Raw genomic sequence first — 15,318 nt, 5'->3', positions numbered from 1 at the left:
GTTCCAATCCAAATAAAGAACTGTTCCTTCATTACAAAGATCATTCTCTGTGCTATTATCTCTAACCCTTGGCAACCACTAATCGATTCCATTTACATAATCTTGTCAGGTTAAAGTGTTGTGTAAGTAGAACCACACAATGTATGACCTTTTGAGACTGGCTTTTTCCTCAAGTCTAATGCCCCTGAGACTCATCCAAGGTATTGAATAGACAATAATTTATTTATTTTTATTGCTGAGTTTTAGTTCATAGTGTCATTGTAGCCCAGTTTTAACTGTTGACATATTTGCAGGGTCTTTTTGGTTTCTTGAACATTTCAACTATTACAAGTAGTGCTGTTGTTTGTGTCAGCACAAGTTTTCATTTCTTTGGAGGAGAACTCAGGAATCTCATTGGATTATATGGTAGGTATAGGTGTAGCTAGCTGTTCTACACCGTGGCTCCAACTTTCTGATATGTTCTACACTGATTTTTATTTGATGTGTGGGTGCTTTGCCTGTGTGTATCTATACCACATGTACAGTACCCAGAGAGGCCAGAAAAGGGGGTTGAATCTCCTGGAACAAGTTGCAGATGGTTTCTGATGTGCCTTATAGATCTGGGAATTGAACCTGGATTCTCTGGAGGAGCACCTGGTATCGTGTCCTGTCGTCCCCCTCCCCCCCAACACACACACAGAGTTTCTCTGAGTTGCCTTAGATGTCCTAGAACTGTATATTGAGCTGGCCTTGAATTCAGAGATCTACCTGTCTCTGCCTTCTAAATTGTGGGATTAAAGGTGTGCACCCCTATGCCTATCAAAAATTATTGTTTCTAAAGCACACTCATGTCATCATCTTATTCAATGTCCCTTGAATCTCATGGTCCTTAATTTGATAGCATTTTCTATGATTGGCCCCAGTTTGTAATTTATATGCTTCATGTTTTTGAGACATAGTCTCAGTATGCAGCTTTGGTTAGCCTGGAACTCACTGTGTTGACCTGTCTGACCTCAAACTCATAGACATCCACCCACTTCTGCCCCCTGAGTATCGGGATTAAAGATGAGTACCACCAAACCTTGAGTGTTTGGTCTATTTAGTCCCAGTACTCCTTTGTGCTTTTTGGTTGTCATTGGTTTCACAGTTTCCTACCTTCCTGTCTTTGCTCACGCAGTTTCCTTGGTGTCCTTTTACTGCTCCATCTTCACAGGCTCTGCTCAAATGACACTTTAGTGACCTCTTTTATCTTACAACTAGGAATAACCTAGGTTTTTTTCCAACTCCCTAATGTTTCCGGTTTTTAACAAATTATGTAAGTCACCACTTTCTTGTTATTGTTTTGAAAATTGAAGTACTTTTGTAAGAATTCCTTTCACATTTACTTATTTATTTCTCTTCCATAACCCTTTCTGGACTGTAAAATTGAGGGCAGGTCCATTTTTTGATTTATTTAGGCATATGACTCATTGTCTAGTGCCATACTTTGCACTGGCTATATGCAGAGTAATATTTCATAGATGAATAAAATTGGCCTGAAGGGTATTACATCTCTGCCTTACTTTCTAGCACTTGTGTGAAGCAGGCTCTTGATAAGTACAGATTGTACAAGACAAGTGACCCTACAGTCCTTATTCTACTGATAACTAGAAAATATTTGGACTGAAGCCCTAGGTTCACAAGGCTGAGCAGTGTAGTGGGTAAGAACATGTTGGGCCTGAAACCTTTATTTGTATTGTTTACTGGTTTAAATGGTCTTGGGTAAGTTGGTGGCCCATTTATATCGTTGTCTCATCTATAAAATGGAGGCATCATTAATGTCTGCTTTGTGGGACTGCTGCGAGGGTTTTTTGAACATAAGAGTAAAGCACTTAGAAGCACCAGTGGTGTGCTGCACTCGCCATGCTGTCTGTGCTGTGCTGTACATGCCGTGCCTGGATGCTCTGTTGTACCCATGAATCTCTGCCCTCTTCTATTGGCTTTGATAAGAGAGGTCACAGTTCTCATCCTATCACTGAGTTTTAAAAGGTTGAATAATAGCCAGGCGGTGGTGGCAGCACATGCCATTAATCCCAGCACTCAGGAGGCAGAGTCAGGTGGATCTCTGACAGTCTGAGGCCAGCCTGATTTACAGAACGAGTGCCAGGATAGGCTCCAAAGCTACACAAGGAAACCCTGTTTCAAACTCCCCCCCCCCCAAAAAAAAAGGTACTCTTCAGACCTTTTAACTCCGAAAGGATTATGTGGTAACACCAAGGCTCAACATGGACTTTGTTAGTTCATCAACATAAAAAGGATGTCATTTTGCCCTTCTCCATTCATTTTTATGCTGGCTCTTTGGAGCTAGGATCCCAATTGTTACAAAGAATGATTAAGCCGGGCGATGGTGGCACACACCTTTGGTCCCAGCACTTGGGAGGCAGAGGCGGGCGGATTTCTGTGAGTTTGAGACCAGCCTGGTCTACAGAGTGAGTTCCAGGACAGCCTCCAAAGCCACAGAGGGGCGGGGGAAGAAGAATGATTAATAATAGTAAAATATGAGTTTTTCACAAAGAAGGTGAAGCCTGAAAACAACATGCTTTTTACGTCTTAGGCAAATAATGGTAAAGTTGTGAAGCAATGACAGGACAGTGGATACCTGTACTGGGGTAGTGATTTTGGTTTCACTAAGAGGTAATGAGTGTGGTATACAAGCTAGTGGAGAATAAGGATGACTTTGTATTTTTGAATTCTTTACAGTCTCATTACCATTTTTGGTAATCAAGGCTGTCTTCCAGCTTTAGTACATGAAGGCTGGCCCTCTCACAAGAATCTTGTGGCTAGTTACATGTAGAAAAAGACAAATCTGAAAGGAAAGTGAAAAGGACAGGACAAGTTAAATGGCTCTTTTTGCTATTTAGTTCCTCAGGGGATTTCTACTGGAAATAATAAATAACATACCAACTTGGCATATTTTGAGATGGCATCTCCTTAACTCTTCAGTTCACTTGTATCAAATATGAAAATGGGCAACTAAGTTGTATCGTTTGTGGACATGTACTTACGTGTTTGTAAAGCTGTAAAAGAAAGGGATGTGGCAACGATGGGCTTACTCTAAGAGACAGGGAGAAAAGTTTGGCTTTTGTATTATGAAAGTTTCAGCTTTCATTGTGACTTTTGCAAATAAGTAATAATATATTCTCCTCCATATCTCTCTGAAATCTTTGCTTTTGGGCTTCTAAACGGGGTTATGCGTGTGTTGATAATGCAGTACAAACAGCATTTCAGACATGCAACTGTTTCACTTCACTGAAACTTTGTAACCACTATCAGGTCAGCAGGCCAAGATGCCTGTGCACCACCCCTAATCAGCTACTCACTCCTAATCAGCCACTCCTGTTACTGTTTTTTCCCCTGTAGCAACCATAGACTCCAGCTTTGTAGTGCTTTCTTTTCTTCATCATTTTACCACCCAAGCACATGTCAGCAGCAACATTTCCTTTGTGTATTACAAATTACTTAAATTCTACGTGCATCTTAGTTTGAGTACATTCTCTTACAGTTTTGAAGATACTAATTTTACCTTTTGGGCTTCTTTGTTATTAAAATCTTTGGTCTGATTTGAATCTTCTGGTTTGAATTTGTTACTCATCTATGCAGAGAATGTTTTATGGTCTTACAGATAGTAGAAAATGGTTCATTTTTTACCACCTGCTGTAAGTAAGTAAAGGCCAAAATAAAGCCGTTAATGTCTGTAACCCTACCTCTCAGGAGACAGATGCAGGAATATCAGGAGTTCATTGTTATCCTGAGCTATGCTAGACCCTGCCTCAAAAAGAAATAAAGAAAAAGACAGATGTTTTAAAGTTGTATTTTATATTTTTAATTGTGTATGTATGCACATGCATATATACACGTGTACAGTGACTGTGAAGCCAGAGGCCTCAGAACACCTGGATCTGGAGTTACAGGGATTTGTAAATTGCCCAATATGGGTGCTGGGAACTGGACTTTGGGTCCTTTGGAAGAACAGCAAGTGCTCTTAACTACTGAGCTATCTCTCCAGTCCAAAGCTACTCCATATGGATAGTTATACAAATCTTTACCTTATTGTCCAACATGTGTATTTGTGATCAACCACTGACCACCATAGCATGGTGGACAATTAGGCAAATTGACATTGTAGGTCATTCTATAGAATTGTGCCAAACTGAACACTGATTGCCCCGTGCCCCTCTAAAAAAGAGATGAATTATTCTGCATTAAAGATATGTGCTAACATAATATAATTCATAGCTCTAACCTCTACCCTGAGAGGAAAACAGATAGGAAAGATAATTATACATGAAATGGTTTTCTTAGGTACAATGATGGATATTATACAGCTATAAGAGGTTGTTGTTGCCGGGCGTTTAATCCCAGCACTCGGGAGGCAGAGGCAGAGGCAGAGGCAGGCGGATCTCTGTGAGTTTGAGGTCAGCCTGGTCTACAAGAGCTAGTTCCAGGACAGCCTCCAAAACCACAGAGAACCCTGTCTCGAAAAAACTAAAACAAAATAAAAGATCTTCATATTAAATAGTTTGCCCTCATTTCATCTTACTGTGTAAAATGCATGTGGGAAAAAAAATGTTTGACTCTTGAATTTGAATTCTTGCACTGCCAATTTAAGTAGGGAGCTCAGTTACTTGAATTATACCTTTCTGATCCTTGTTGTCTCATCTATAAAATGAAGTTAATTTGCCTCGTGAAACTGTTAAGTATTAGAAAAACTTATATAGCCTCAGAATAATGTCTTCAAATTAATAAATGTAGCTGCTGCTGCTGTTGTCACCATTTTTATATTTATTTTGCAATCTATTGCTTGGAAGATGAAAGAATACAAATTATAAAACAGAGGTCCTTGCAGAGAGAACCCTCTCAGCAAGTAGGCAAAGATGAAGTGGGGATCAGTGTTACTGTGAAATGAGATCCATGTACACACTGTCTAATCTGCAGTGTTGGTCATGCTGGGTTATTCTGTTCTTCCCCTTCCCCTCCCCATTTAACACATAAGAGTTTTGAGATGCCCAGATAGTCAGATGATTTTGTCATTGGTACACCGAAGTTAAACTCCCAAGAACCAACACAATGAATCCAGTGCTCCTTGTCCTACATCATGCTACTTTCCCTAGAGTAAATGACAGACTGAAAAGAAAGCTACTAAATATTAGCAAGGATTTACAGATTTTCAGAGACCTGTTATACCAGTGGTTCTCATGACTGCCTTGGGGCACATATCAGATATTTATATTACAATTCATAGCCATAGCAGAATTGCAGTTATGAAGTAGCAATGAGATAATTTTATGGTTGGGGTCATGGTGACATGAGGAACTGTATTATATGGTCACAGCATCAGGAAGATTGAGAACCACTGCTTTGCACTGATAGTAAGTGCTGTGTTGGAGAAGTTGTTCATGTAGGTTATTGAAACAAAACATGCCATGCATTCAAAGAATGCAGAAGTGCATATATTTGATGAGGTGGAAAGTAAGACATCCTTAGTTTCTCCTTGGTACTAAAAGGAAACAACATAAACTTTGCTTTACTTAGTTTTGAATCAGCATCATATATGGGCCCAGTCTAAGAATTCAGAGGTTCAAAGGGCTTGTGTGGAATCGATGAGATGGCTCAGTGGGTAAAGGTGCTTGCCTCTGAGCCTGATGAGCTGGGTTCCATCCCCAGGATTCTGCAAGTTGTCCTCTGACCTCTACATGAATGCTTTGATACTTATGTGCAGGGGTAGGGAGGGGTGCTTGTTGTTTTTCTCTTACTTTCCTGCTTTCTCTCTCTCTCACACACACACAAATAAATTGATTTAAAAAGAACAAAACGTAAAGGGTCTTTTATTCCATCATAGTACTGTTGCATGGTATGGAAATCACTTTAAATTTTGAGTTATGCTTCTAGGATTAACTTCTAGAATATGATTTGGACTGTCCTGAAGAGGAGTGATACATTGTCATCGAAAGTTGGTATTAGAACAGCATGGAATTCTTTTGTTTAAAACAAAACAAAAGCAATAATACCCCAACAGTGAGAAAAACAGTTCAATTAGAGAATGAGAAAAAGTCTTAGTTACTTTTCTATTGCTTCGATAAGACCCATGACCAGCTGGGCGTTGGTGGCGCACGCCTTTAATCCCAGCACTCAGGAGGCAGAGGCAGGCGGATCTCTCTGAGTTCGAGGCCAGCCTGGTCTCCAGAGCGAGTGCCAGGATAGGCTCCTAAGCTACATAGAGAAACCCTGTCTCGAAAAAACAAACAAAAAAGACCCGTGACCAAGGCAACTTGTAGAAGAAAGAGTTTATTGGGAGTTTACAGTTTCAGAGGGTGAGTCCATGGTCATCATTGCTAGAAGCTTGGCAGCAGGCAGGCAGGCAGGCAGGCAGGCAGGCAGGCAGGCATGGCACTGGAGCTTTCGTCCTATCCTTAAGTAGGAATCAGAGAAAGAGATAACTAGGAATGGTGTGGACTTTAGGAACCTCAAAGCCCACCCCAGGTGACACTCCTCCTCCATCAAGGCCATACCCCCTAATCCTTCCCAACTGGGGAGCTAACTATTTAAATTTATGAGTCTATGGGGCCATTCTCATTCAGTCAGGGCTCCTTCTCCCCACTCCCACCCCCACCCCCCAAGACACAGTTTTTGTGTGTAAGTCCTAGTTGTCTTGGAACTTACTCTGGAGACCAGCTGGCCTCGAACTCAGGGTGTGCGATGGTGGGATGAGTGTGGGTGGTGAAATCTGCCTGGCTGCCCCTACTGTGCTGGGGGTGTTCTTAAATAGGCATTTCTCTAGCAGGAAAGTGCTAGAGCAGGACACCCAGTGTCATTGTCTGGCCTCTGCATACACAGGTGTTTGCATCCACATACATAATAAATAAATGCATTACGGAAAATATATTGAACTCAAACTAAAGTTCATGGTGGTATTCACTAGTAACCCTCAAGATGGAGATCACCCTGAGCTACCCAGGAAGGCCTTGTCTCAAACAACTGGGTGGTAGGGATTGAACTCCTGTTAGGCCACTGAGCTGTCTAATTAGCAGGAACTGAGCTAGTCTGGTCAGACAATAAATACTTAAGAGAGTTGCTGTGGTCTGAATGTTTTAATGTGTATAACCAGTGTCTGAGGGAAAGATGACATACTGTTTGTTTCATGCTATACAGAACAGTCAGCTGCTTTTTGTTTATCTGTTATCTGTAACTTGGAATGAAATTTAACTGAGACCCATTGATAGTCACAGGCTGAATGCATAAGTGGACTGTGTTTTGATAAGACAGTATTAACCTTTGATGCTTCAGGGCTTTCTTAATTGCTCATGACTTTGGAATGTACTTTTAGTTTTCATCTCAAATTGAAATGCTTCGTTTATATGTATCAATTAACATTTCAGAGCTGGGGATCTATCTTAGGAGTAGAGCCCTTGGCAAGCACTTTGGGTAAAGGAACAAGTACCAAGCTTTACATGCAATGCTTTTAAATGTAGATTAAGATGGGCATGGTGGTTATGCCTGTGATTCCAGCACTGTGGGAAGCAAAGGCAGAAGGCTCACAGTGATTTTTCACAGTGAGACTGAAAAAGTGAATCAAGACGTAATGATGTAACTGAGTTAGTGTTTAGTTAACATCTTGTATTCTTTCTCATATTATTCTATTTATAGAAGTCTGACCTGTGGTGATGTGGTAACAGTAATAACATTGTGAACAACGGTTAACAACGAGGAATTGGACGTGATAGTGTGTAGTGAGTAAATGCAGTATGGTATCATCATGTCTCAACACTGAACAGTGCTCAGAGAAGCCCTGCCTCAAAAAAGAAAAAGGAAGGAAGGAAGGAAGGATAAAGAAAATTTATAGGTGATAAATATAATCAATAATTTCATAGGTTATAATAGTTTTATAGTTTTAAAATGCTCTTTGAGTATGTATCACTTATGTATATAAACATAGAAATACAAATATGCATGCATATATACACATGTCTGTTTTTGAGATGAGATCTCTCATTGAGCTTGGGAACTTAGAATTTACTAATTTGGGTAGACTGGCTGGCCAGTGAGCTCTAGGGATCAATCTTTCTGCATCTCCAGCACTGGGATTACAGACAAATTACTATATCCCTTTCCACCCTCCTACCCCAGCCTTTTCAAGTAGTTCTTACATGGATGCTAGGGATCCAGTTCAAGTGCTCATGGTTGCCTGGCAAGCATTTTCCCAGCTGCGCCAGCTCTATATTTGATTGTGTATGTTATATGTAACAGTCATGCTAGCCTGACATTAATACTAGAAACTTTTTGGGTTTTTTGTTTGGTTTTGCTTTTTGCTTTTTGAGACAAGGTCTACTGTGTAGCCCTAGCTAGCCCCAAACTTTCTGTGTAAGTCAGGCTAGGCTGGAACTCACAGAGATCCTCCTGCCTCTGCCTCCAGAGTGCTAGGTCTAATGGCGTGTGCCACCATGCTGGACTCCACTTGGTTATTTTATGTCTTTAAATTTATTTGGAATTTTTGTATCTTTGCACATCAGGGATAACAATAACAGTTCATGGTTTTATTTTCTTGTCATCTCCTTGATTTTGTTTCAGGAATTAATTCAGAAATATCTTTTCCTTGAAGGGCATGTAGAGAATTGGTATTTGGTTTTTGTTGTTGTTTGGTTTTTGCTGTTTGTTTGTTTGTTTTTAAGTAGGATTTCTTAGTGTAGCCCTGGCCACCCTGGAATTTGCTCTGTATATCAAGCTGGCTTTGATTTGCCTGCCTCTGCCTCCTCAGTCCACCATTGCCTGGCTGGTACTATTTCTTAATACTACAATTGACCAGTGAAGCCCTGAAATCTTGGTAAGAATATATTACATACTCAGTTTCTTTAAAACTTTAGAGGTTTTGTTTTGTTTTGGACATTTACTTATGTCAGGGTGTGGGGATTGTCATGGCATTCATGTGGATGGAGGCCAGTAGACAACTGATCTGTCTTTCCAGGCACCAAATTCAGGTTGTCTGGCTTGGCCGCAATTGCCTTCACCCCCATAGCCATCTTGCTGGCTTTTGGTTAATGATGTCTGTTCTCGTCTCTATTGCTTCCTTTGAGCTTAAGATCTCTCCCTCCCTCCTTCCCTTCCTCCCCCCTTCTCCCTCCTTAAAGCAGAGTGGGAGTTTTTGTTAGATATTTAAATGAGGTTTATAGATGTTAATTAAACAGGAAGGGCTAGGAAGAAGGGGTGCTCAGGAAGAAAGCAAAGATGTGGGTATAGCTTCTCTGAGAGCCACTTCTTTGTCCCTATAACACTCATGGATGGGATTTTGGTGAATTTGAAGCAGTTATCAAAGAGAGTTGGAAAAAAAAAAAAAAAAAAACTAAAGGAGCTCACAGTATAGCTCCTGAAGGACACGAGACAGGATTCTAATTGATAAGGTAGAAGTCTAGATCGTAGGATGCCTTTCCTGTGAACAAGGTTAACAGTCATGTTTGAGATTTCACAAACTATCTAGGGAAAGGAATGAGACTCTACCAGGAGTCAGGCTTTATGTATGTGAAAGGAATATTATCTATGTCAGTAGCTTTTACAGCCAGTGGTAATTGTACTAGATTCTTACTTCTCAGTGAGTAGAAGGCTTCAATAAGACTTCAGTGTAAGGGACTTCTTTTCTTCCCCACATAATTTTCCTTGTCTTTCTATTCTGCTTTATCTTTCCCCCCTCCCTTTCTTCAGACAGGCTCTCACTGTGTAGCTCTGGCTGGCTTGGAACTCACTATGTGGACCAGGCTGGCCCGGTGTCACAGAGTTCCACCTGAATCATGCCTGGCTGGTCCTTTTGATGTTTTGTTTTATGTAATTTCTTCCATGCATATAGATTGGAGGGAGTTGTTGTTTGAAGGGAGTCATCAGTGCTACAGAGGGATTATGGGTGAGAAAGTAACTTCAAGAGGGTCAGTGAAGGCCTGGTGGTGGTGGTGGTGGTGGTGGTGGTGGTGGTGGTGGTGGTGGTGCACACCTTTAATCTCGGCAGAGGCAGGTGGATCTCTGTGACTTAGAGGCCAGCCTGGTCTACAGAGCGAGTTCAGAAGACAACCAAGGCTACACAGAGAGACACTGTCTTGAAAAGGGGGGTGGGATCAGAGGAGGCTCAGTTCCAGTCTGTTACTTACTGCAAGCAGCCCACGGAGTTCCCCAAATCTTTTAGAGAGTTCAACTCAGGCCACACTGGGATTGGTGGTGTCTATGCAGAAAAGGATCTCAGAGTGAGGCCCTTTGAAGCAGATCTGAGGCTTTTAAGGCTTGATTTATTTTAATTTTATGTGTGCACACACATTTATCTGTCTGGTGTATGCACACATGAGTTCAGGTGCTGGTGGAGTGCATCAGATCCCTGGAGCTGGAGCTACAGGCAGTTGTGAGCCACCTGACATGGAATCTTGGTTCTTTTATAAGGGCATTATGTGCCCCTAACCACTGAGCCATCTCTCCAGCCTCCTCATTTGGGGATTAAATTTTTAAAATAATTTATTTTATGTGAATTGGTGTTGTACCTGCAAGCATGTTTGTGCAATGTGTGTGTGCCTGGTGTCCATGGGAACCAGAAGAGGATGTCAGAGTCTCCTGGAACTAGAGTTACAGATGCTTACAAGAGGCCGTGTGAGTGCAGAGACCTGACTGTGAGTCCTCTTGAGGAGCTGCAAGTGTTCTTAACTGTGGTGCCTTCTCTCCAGACTCAGAGTTGGGGATTTTTTTTTCAGAGTTGGGGATTTTATAAAAAGATTTTCCACATAGATTTTAAACAGGGTGGTTAAGAGAAAGAAGGAGGATGGGCTTGGGAAGAAAGTAGGACACACCAGAGACCTGGGTTCTGGCTTCTCTCAGGGAATGGCCTAATTTCTCCTTATCTAGTTCCTAAGGGAAAAGACACAGCCTCACGATACAGTGGGGGTTCTCCCTGAACTCACCGTAAACCACAGACTGTCCCCAAATTCTAGATCTTCCTGACTCGTCCTCCTCAGTGCTATGTGATAGGCCTGTTCCAGCGCGCCTGTTTCTATTTAACATGGTGAAAGGTATAATACAGCTATCACAATTATATAAATTTCCTTTTTGCTGGGCGTTGGTGCATGCCTTTAATCCCAGCACTCGGGAGGCAGAGGCAGGTGGATCTCTGTGATTTCAAGGCCAGCCTGGTCTCTAGAGCGAGTGCCAGGATAGACTCCAAAGCTACACAGAGAAACCCTATCTTGAAAAACAAACAAACAAACAAACAAACAATCCCAGCACTCGGGAGGCAGAGGCAGGCGTATCTCTGTGAGTTCGAGACCAGCCTGGTCTACAAGAGCTAGTTCCAGGATAGCCTCCAAAGCCACAGAGAAACCCTGTCTCGAAAAACAAAATAAATAAATAAATAAATAAATAAAATAAATTTCCTTTTTACCTTGTAATTCTGTTATCTCTGTTAGTTGTGGTCAATTTGTATTGAATTTTCCCCCCATGGATTATAATGTCTTGCTTTTGGATTCTAGATACCTTTATATTCTTACATATCCTATAAGATTCCTGAACTTGTAAGATGTATTTAAGATTTGTGAAGCTAGACCCAGAGAAAGGTGTAGCCTAGGATAATTTTTCTCATTAGTAGCTAAATGACATTTGGGGGACAAACAATTATTTTGTTTCTAGAGAGAGGATTCCAGTACACCATAGTTTTCTTGACCAGGTCTCTTTATGTAACTCTGGCTGGTCTGGAACTTGTCAGGGTGTTCTGTGATGCATGGGTAGGTTGACGAAAGAGGTTACTCCAAGATGAAATTTTAAGGCCCGAGTGGCAACAGAAAGGTTCAACCTCTGATGAACTGAACCCTGAACAGCTGAACAAAGGCATATTTATTGATTGTTACACATCAAGGTCCTATCTAATCTATAAGTCTCTCTAAAGGAGAGCATCACGTGCCCTCATGACTTTAGTCCTTTATTGTGTACCGTTACAGTACACAATAATCTAAGAGCCTCAGGTGTGCCATAGGTGTCTTGTGACCAAAGTCATTCAAAGCCTGCAATGCCCTTTCAGAAAAGCAATTCTTAAATCACAAAAAATGATCGCTGTTTTCCACGAAAATTCTTTACTGTTTTCCACAATGATTCTATAAGGTCAAAGTACTTCTAGAAAACAACTATTCACCCTAATGTTTAGATAATGTCTTAGATAAAGTGAAAACTATTCATTCTAATGTCTACCCCAGATACAGAGGCTCTACTAAATTCTTACAACAGGAACTTGCTATATGGACCAAGCTGGCCTTGAACTCCCTGAGATCCATTTGCCTCTGTCCTGTAAGATTAAAGCATATGCCACCACTATTTCTGACAGATTTTGTTTTGTTTTTTGAGACAGGGTTTCTCTGTAGCTTTGGACCCTGTCCTGAAACTGTAGACCACCCAGCTAGATTTGATTTTTTTGGGGGGGGGGATGGGGGAGTGTCGTACAAGTTATCACTGACCAAAGCAACTTGAGGGAGGGAAAGGAAGGGTTTATTTGGCTTATTTTTCCACATCACTGTTTATCACTAAAGGAAGTCAGGACAGGAACCTGGAGGCAGGAGATGATGCAGAGTCCATGGAGGATTGCTGCTTCCTGACTTGCTCATCACAGCTTGCTCAATTTTTTTTCTTATAGAACCCCAGGGTCATCAGCCCAGGGATGACCCCACTCACAATGGGCTAGGCATGGTGGTGCATGCCTTTAATACCCGCATTCAGGAGAGAGGGACAGAGAAAGGAAGGGAGGGAGAACGGGGAGAGGGGGTGGGAAGAAAGAAAGAAAGAAAGAAAGAAAGAAAGAAAGAAAGAAAGAAAGAAAGGAAGGAAGGAAAGAAAGAGATGCTCTACAGGCTTTCCTACAGCTTAGTCTTATGCATTTTCTCAATCAGGGTTTCCTCCTCTCAGATGACCCAAGCATGTGTCAAGTTAGATAAAATTAGACAGCACAGAGAGTCTCACTATGTAGTCCCTGATAAATTCTCTTTGTTTAGTCCACTCTGGCCTTGAACTTGTTTTGGCCTCCAGAGTGCTGAGGTTATAGGTATGTACAACCACAGCTGAGAGTGTTATAGGATTTTTACCAGAATCCCTGGTGGTCTACTTCCTATGTGCTAGTAATCCCCCTTTCCAAGTGGTGACAATGAAGAATACATCCCCATACTATTGACTATCCCTGGAAAGTGAGGGGAATTAGCCTTAGTTGAGAACTATGGTTTTGGATTTGATTTTGCCCCACGGCTGTTGTGTGTTCTTCAAAAGTCCCATGAATTGTGAACTGTTGGTTAATCTGATTGGAATTGGCTTTTTTTTTTTTTTTTTTTTTTTTTTGTCCACGTGTGAGGTTGGGAATCCTTTTTGGATGGTCTCTTCTCCATCTTGACACATGCATGTTCTGATGAGTATTCAAGGGAGACCCTCTGTGTATCTCTGCAGTTCTCCATTTGAGTGTCTCTGTAGTATTCAGCCCTATAAATCCAGCCACCTTGATCAGCTCAGCTCAGCTCAGCTTATCTGCCAGGCTCACCTAGGTTTCATGTCTTATACCTCTCCTGGCCAAAAAGTTTTCAAGGCATTAAGCTGAAGTAATATGAACCCACCTCCTTTGCTTACTGTCTCTCAGGAATTTGGCTGATGTCTATCATTTTGAATCTTTTTCATGTATTTTATTTATCAATTAATTCAAATCAAAGAGTAAAATTTGTTCTATTTTTATATCTTGGCCAGAAGCAGTAGTTCTACTGACAATTCATATGAATCGGTTATTAGTTAAAATGGAAAGCATCCTTGAACCTTTACTGACCAAAATTCATTTTATTGATTTGTATAAAACCAGTGTCTGTCATATTTGTTGTTCAAAGTTTTCTGTTCCCTGGAATTCCTGTAGTACAACATGACTATTAAATGGACCTTGATGCTTACTGTCATTTTTAATATTCCTCTTTAATACAAGTTCTCACAGTTGGAGCTAAGTACTGGTTACTGTGGCTCTGTAACTATTATGTAGTAGCACACAATTAAAGGACGTGTACTAGCCTGATGACGCAGAGCAATGAAATGTGTCATGCTTTTAAGGCATTCCCACAGCAAGCTCAAAGGCTTCTAGGAGGCTTCTGTGTTATAACTCCTGTTGTCTAGTGGCTAAAGCAGGGGCATCAAAGCCAGTTAGCTTGATTGAAGTGGGAAGAACTGGTGAGTTAATATGGGGAAGAAATGTAAAAGAGAAGAATCCTTTTGCTCAGAGTATGAGATGAAACTGTACTAAAGAATAATGCTCCAAGCATGGGAGTGACTTGGAACCCGCCGGTGGTAAGCTATTAGGGAAGGGGGAATGTAGAAGAATCGAGATAAAGTGGAGAATTTTATTTGTCATGGATGAGGTTTGCTTCTTGGTAACTATTGTTGAGTTTATAGAATGTCTTGTTAGGTATCCAAGTTTGATGATTTAGTCAGAGCATACCTGGGGGAAAGGAAGATAACAGGCATAGCAGAAAGGCTGAAACCATTTAGTAATGAATGAAGTAAACTCAAACATTCTAAAACCATAGTTTAATAGAATTTTACATATGCTACATGTAACTTTGCAGCAGACTAAAAACACAAACTCCTTGTAGATGGATAGATAAGATGTTAATTTTCTAAGATTGGGAAAAAATGTGGGTTGATAATGATATACACTTTAAGCTTTCTAAAAAATGAAGTTTTTTTTTTAGTATCAAGACAGAATCCTTAATGATGGACATTTGCATCTTTGGATGAATTTCAGCTCTATTTCCTGAATACTTTTGAACATTGAGTGAGCTTATTAGTTAAGATATCTGCTTTTGTTCAGTGATGTTAAGTCTTTATGACAAGTGTTTGTGTGGGAAGGAAAGGCTATGTAACATCACCTATCTTTCACTTTCCTTAGCCTAAAGAAGCTGGGAAATTTTTCTTACTCCAGAATGTGTGTACTATGAAGCCATGTGCTTAAATCGGGAGACCAAGTCATCTGGGGGGGGGGGGGGAACGATGCCATCTCAGACATTGTAGAGAACCTTTGTCCTAAGAAGCATATAACTCATATCTACCCAGAATGTTTTGCTGCAACTGTTTTTTTTTTTTTAAAGCTAGATATTTATCGCATCATTGTGGATTAAAAGAAAAAAAAAAAAAAAACACCTTTCAAGGGTTAGTAGGAACACCTGTCCTGTTTTTAAACATCATTCAGAAGGAAATATAGTGACTTATTAGAAATCCAGAAAACCTACAGGCTTTAGCAGGCAAAGAAGTAGATACATGAGAAGTAGTTTTTGTTATCCT

General features: G+C 40.8%; 1 protein-coding gene across 2 annotated transcripts in view; it reads left to right on the top strand.

The window, feature by feature from the left end:
* Samd8 (sterile alpha motif domain containing 8) overlaps positions 1–15,318 on the top strand; it is a 49,374-nt gene that overhangs the window by 11,771 nt on the left and 22,285 nt on the right. The window lies entirely within an intron of this gene.

The sequence above is a fragment of the Cricetulus griseus genome (genome assembly GCF_003668045.3).
Source record: "Cricetulus griseus strain 17A/GY chromosome 1 unlocalized genomic scaffold, alternate assembly CriGri-PICRH-1.0 chr1_1, whole genome shotgun sequence".
Classification (NCBI taxonomy): Eukaryota; Metazoa; Chordata; class Mammalia; order Rodentia; family Cricetidae; genus Cricetulus; species Cricetulus griseus.
Note: the sequence above shows the minus strand (reverse complement) of the source record. Positions and strands in the feature narration are given on the sequence as shown.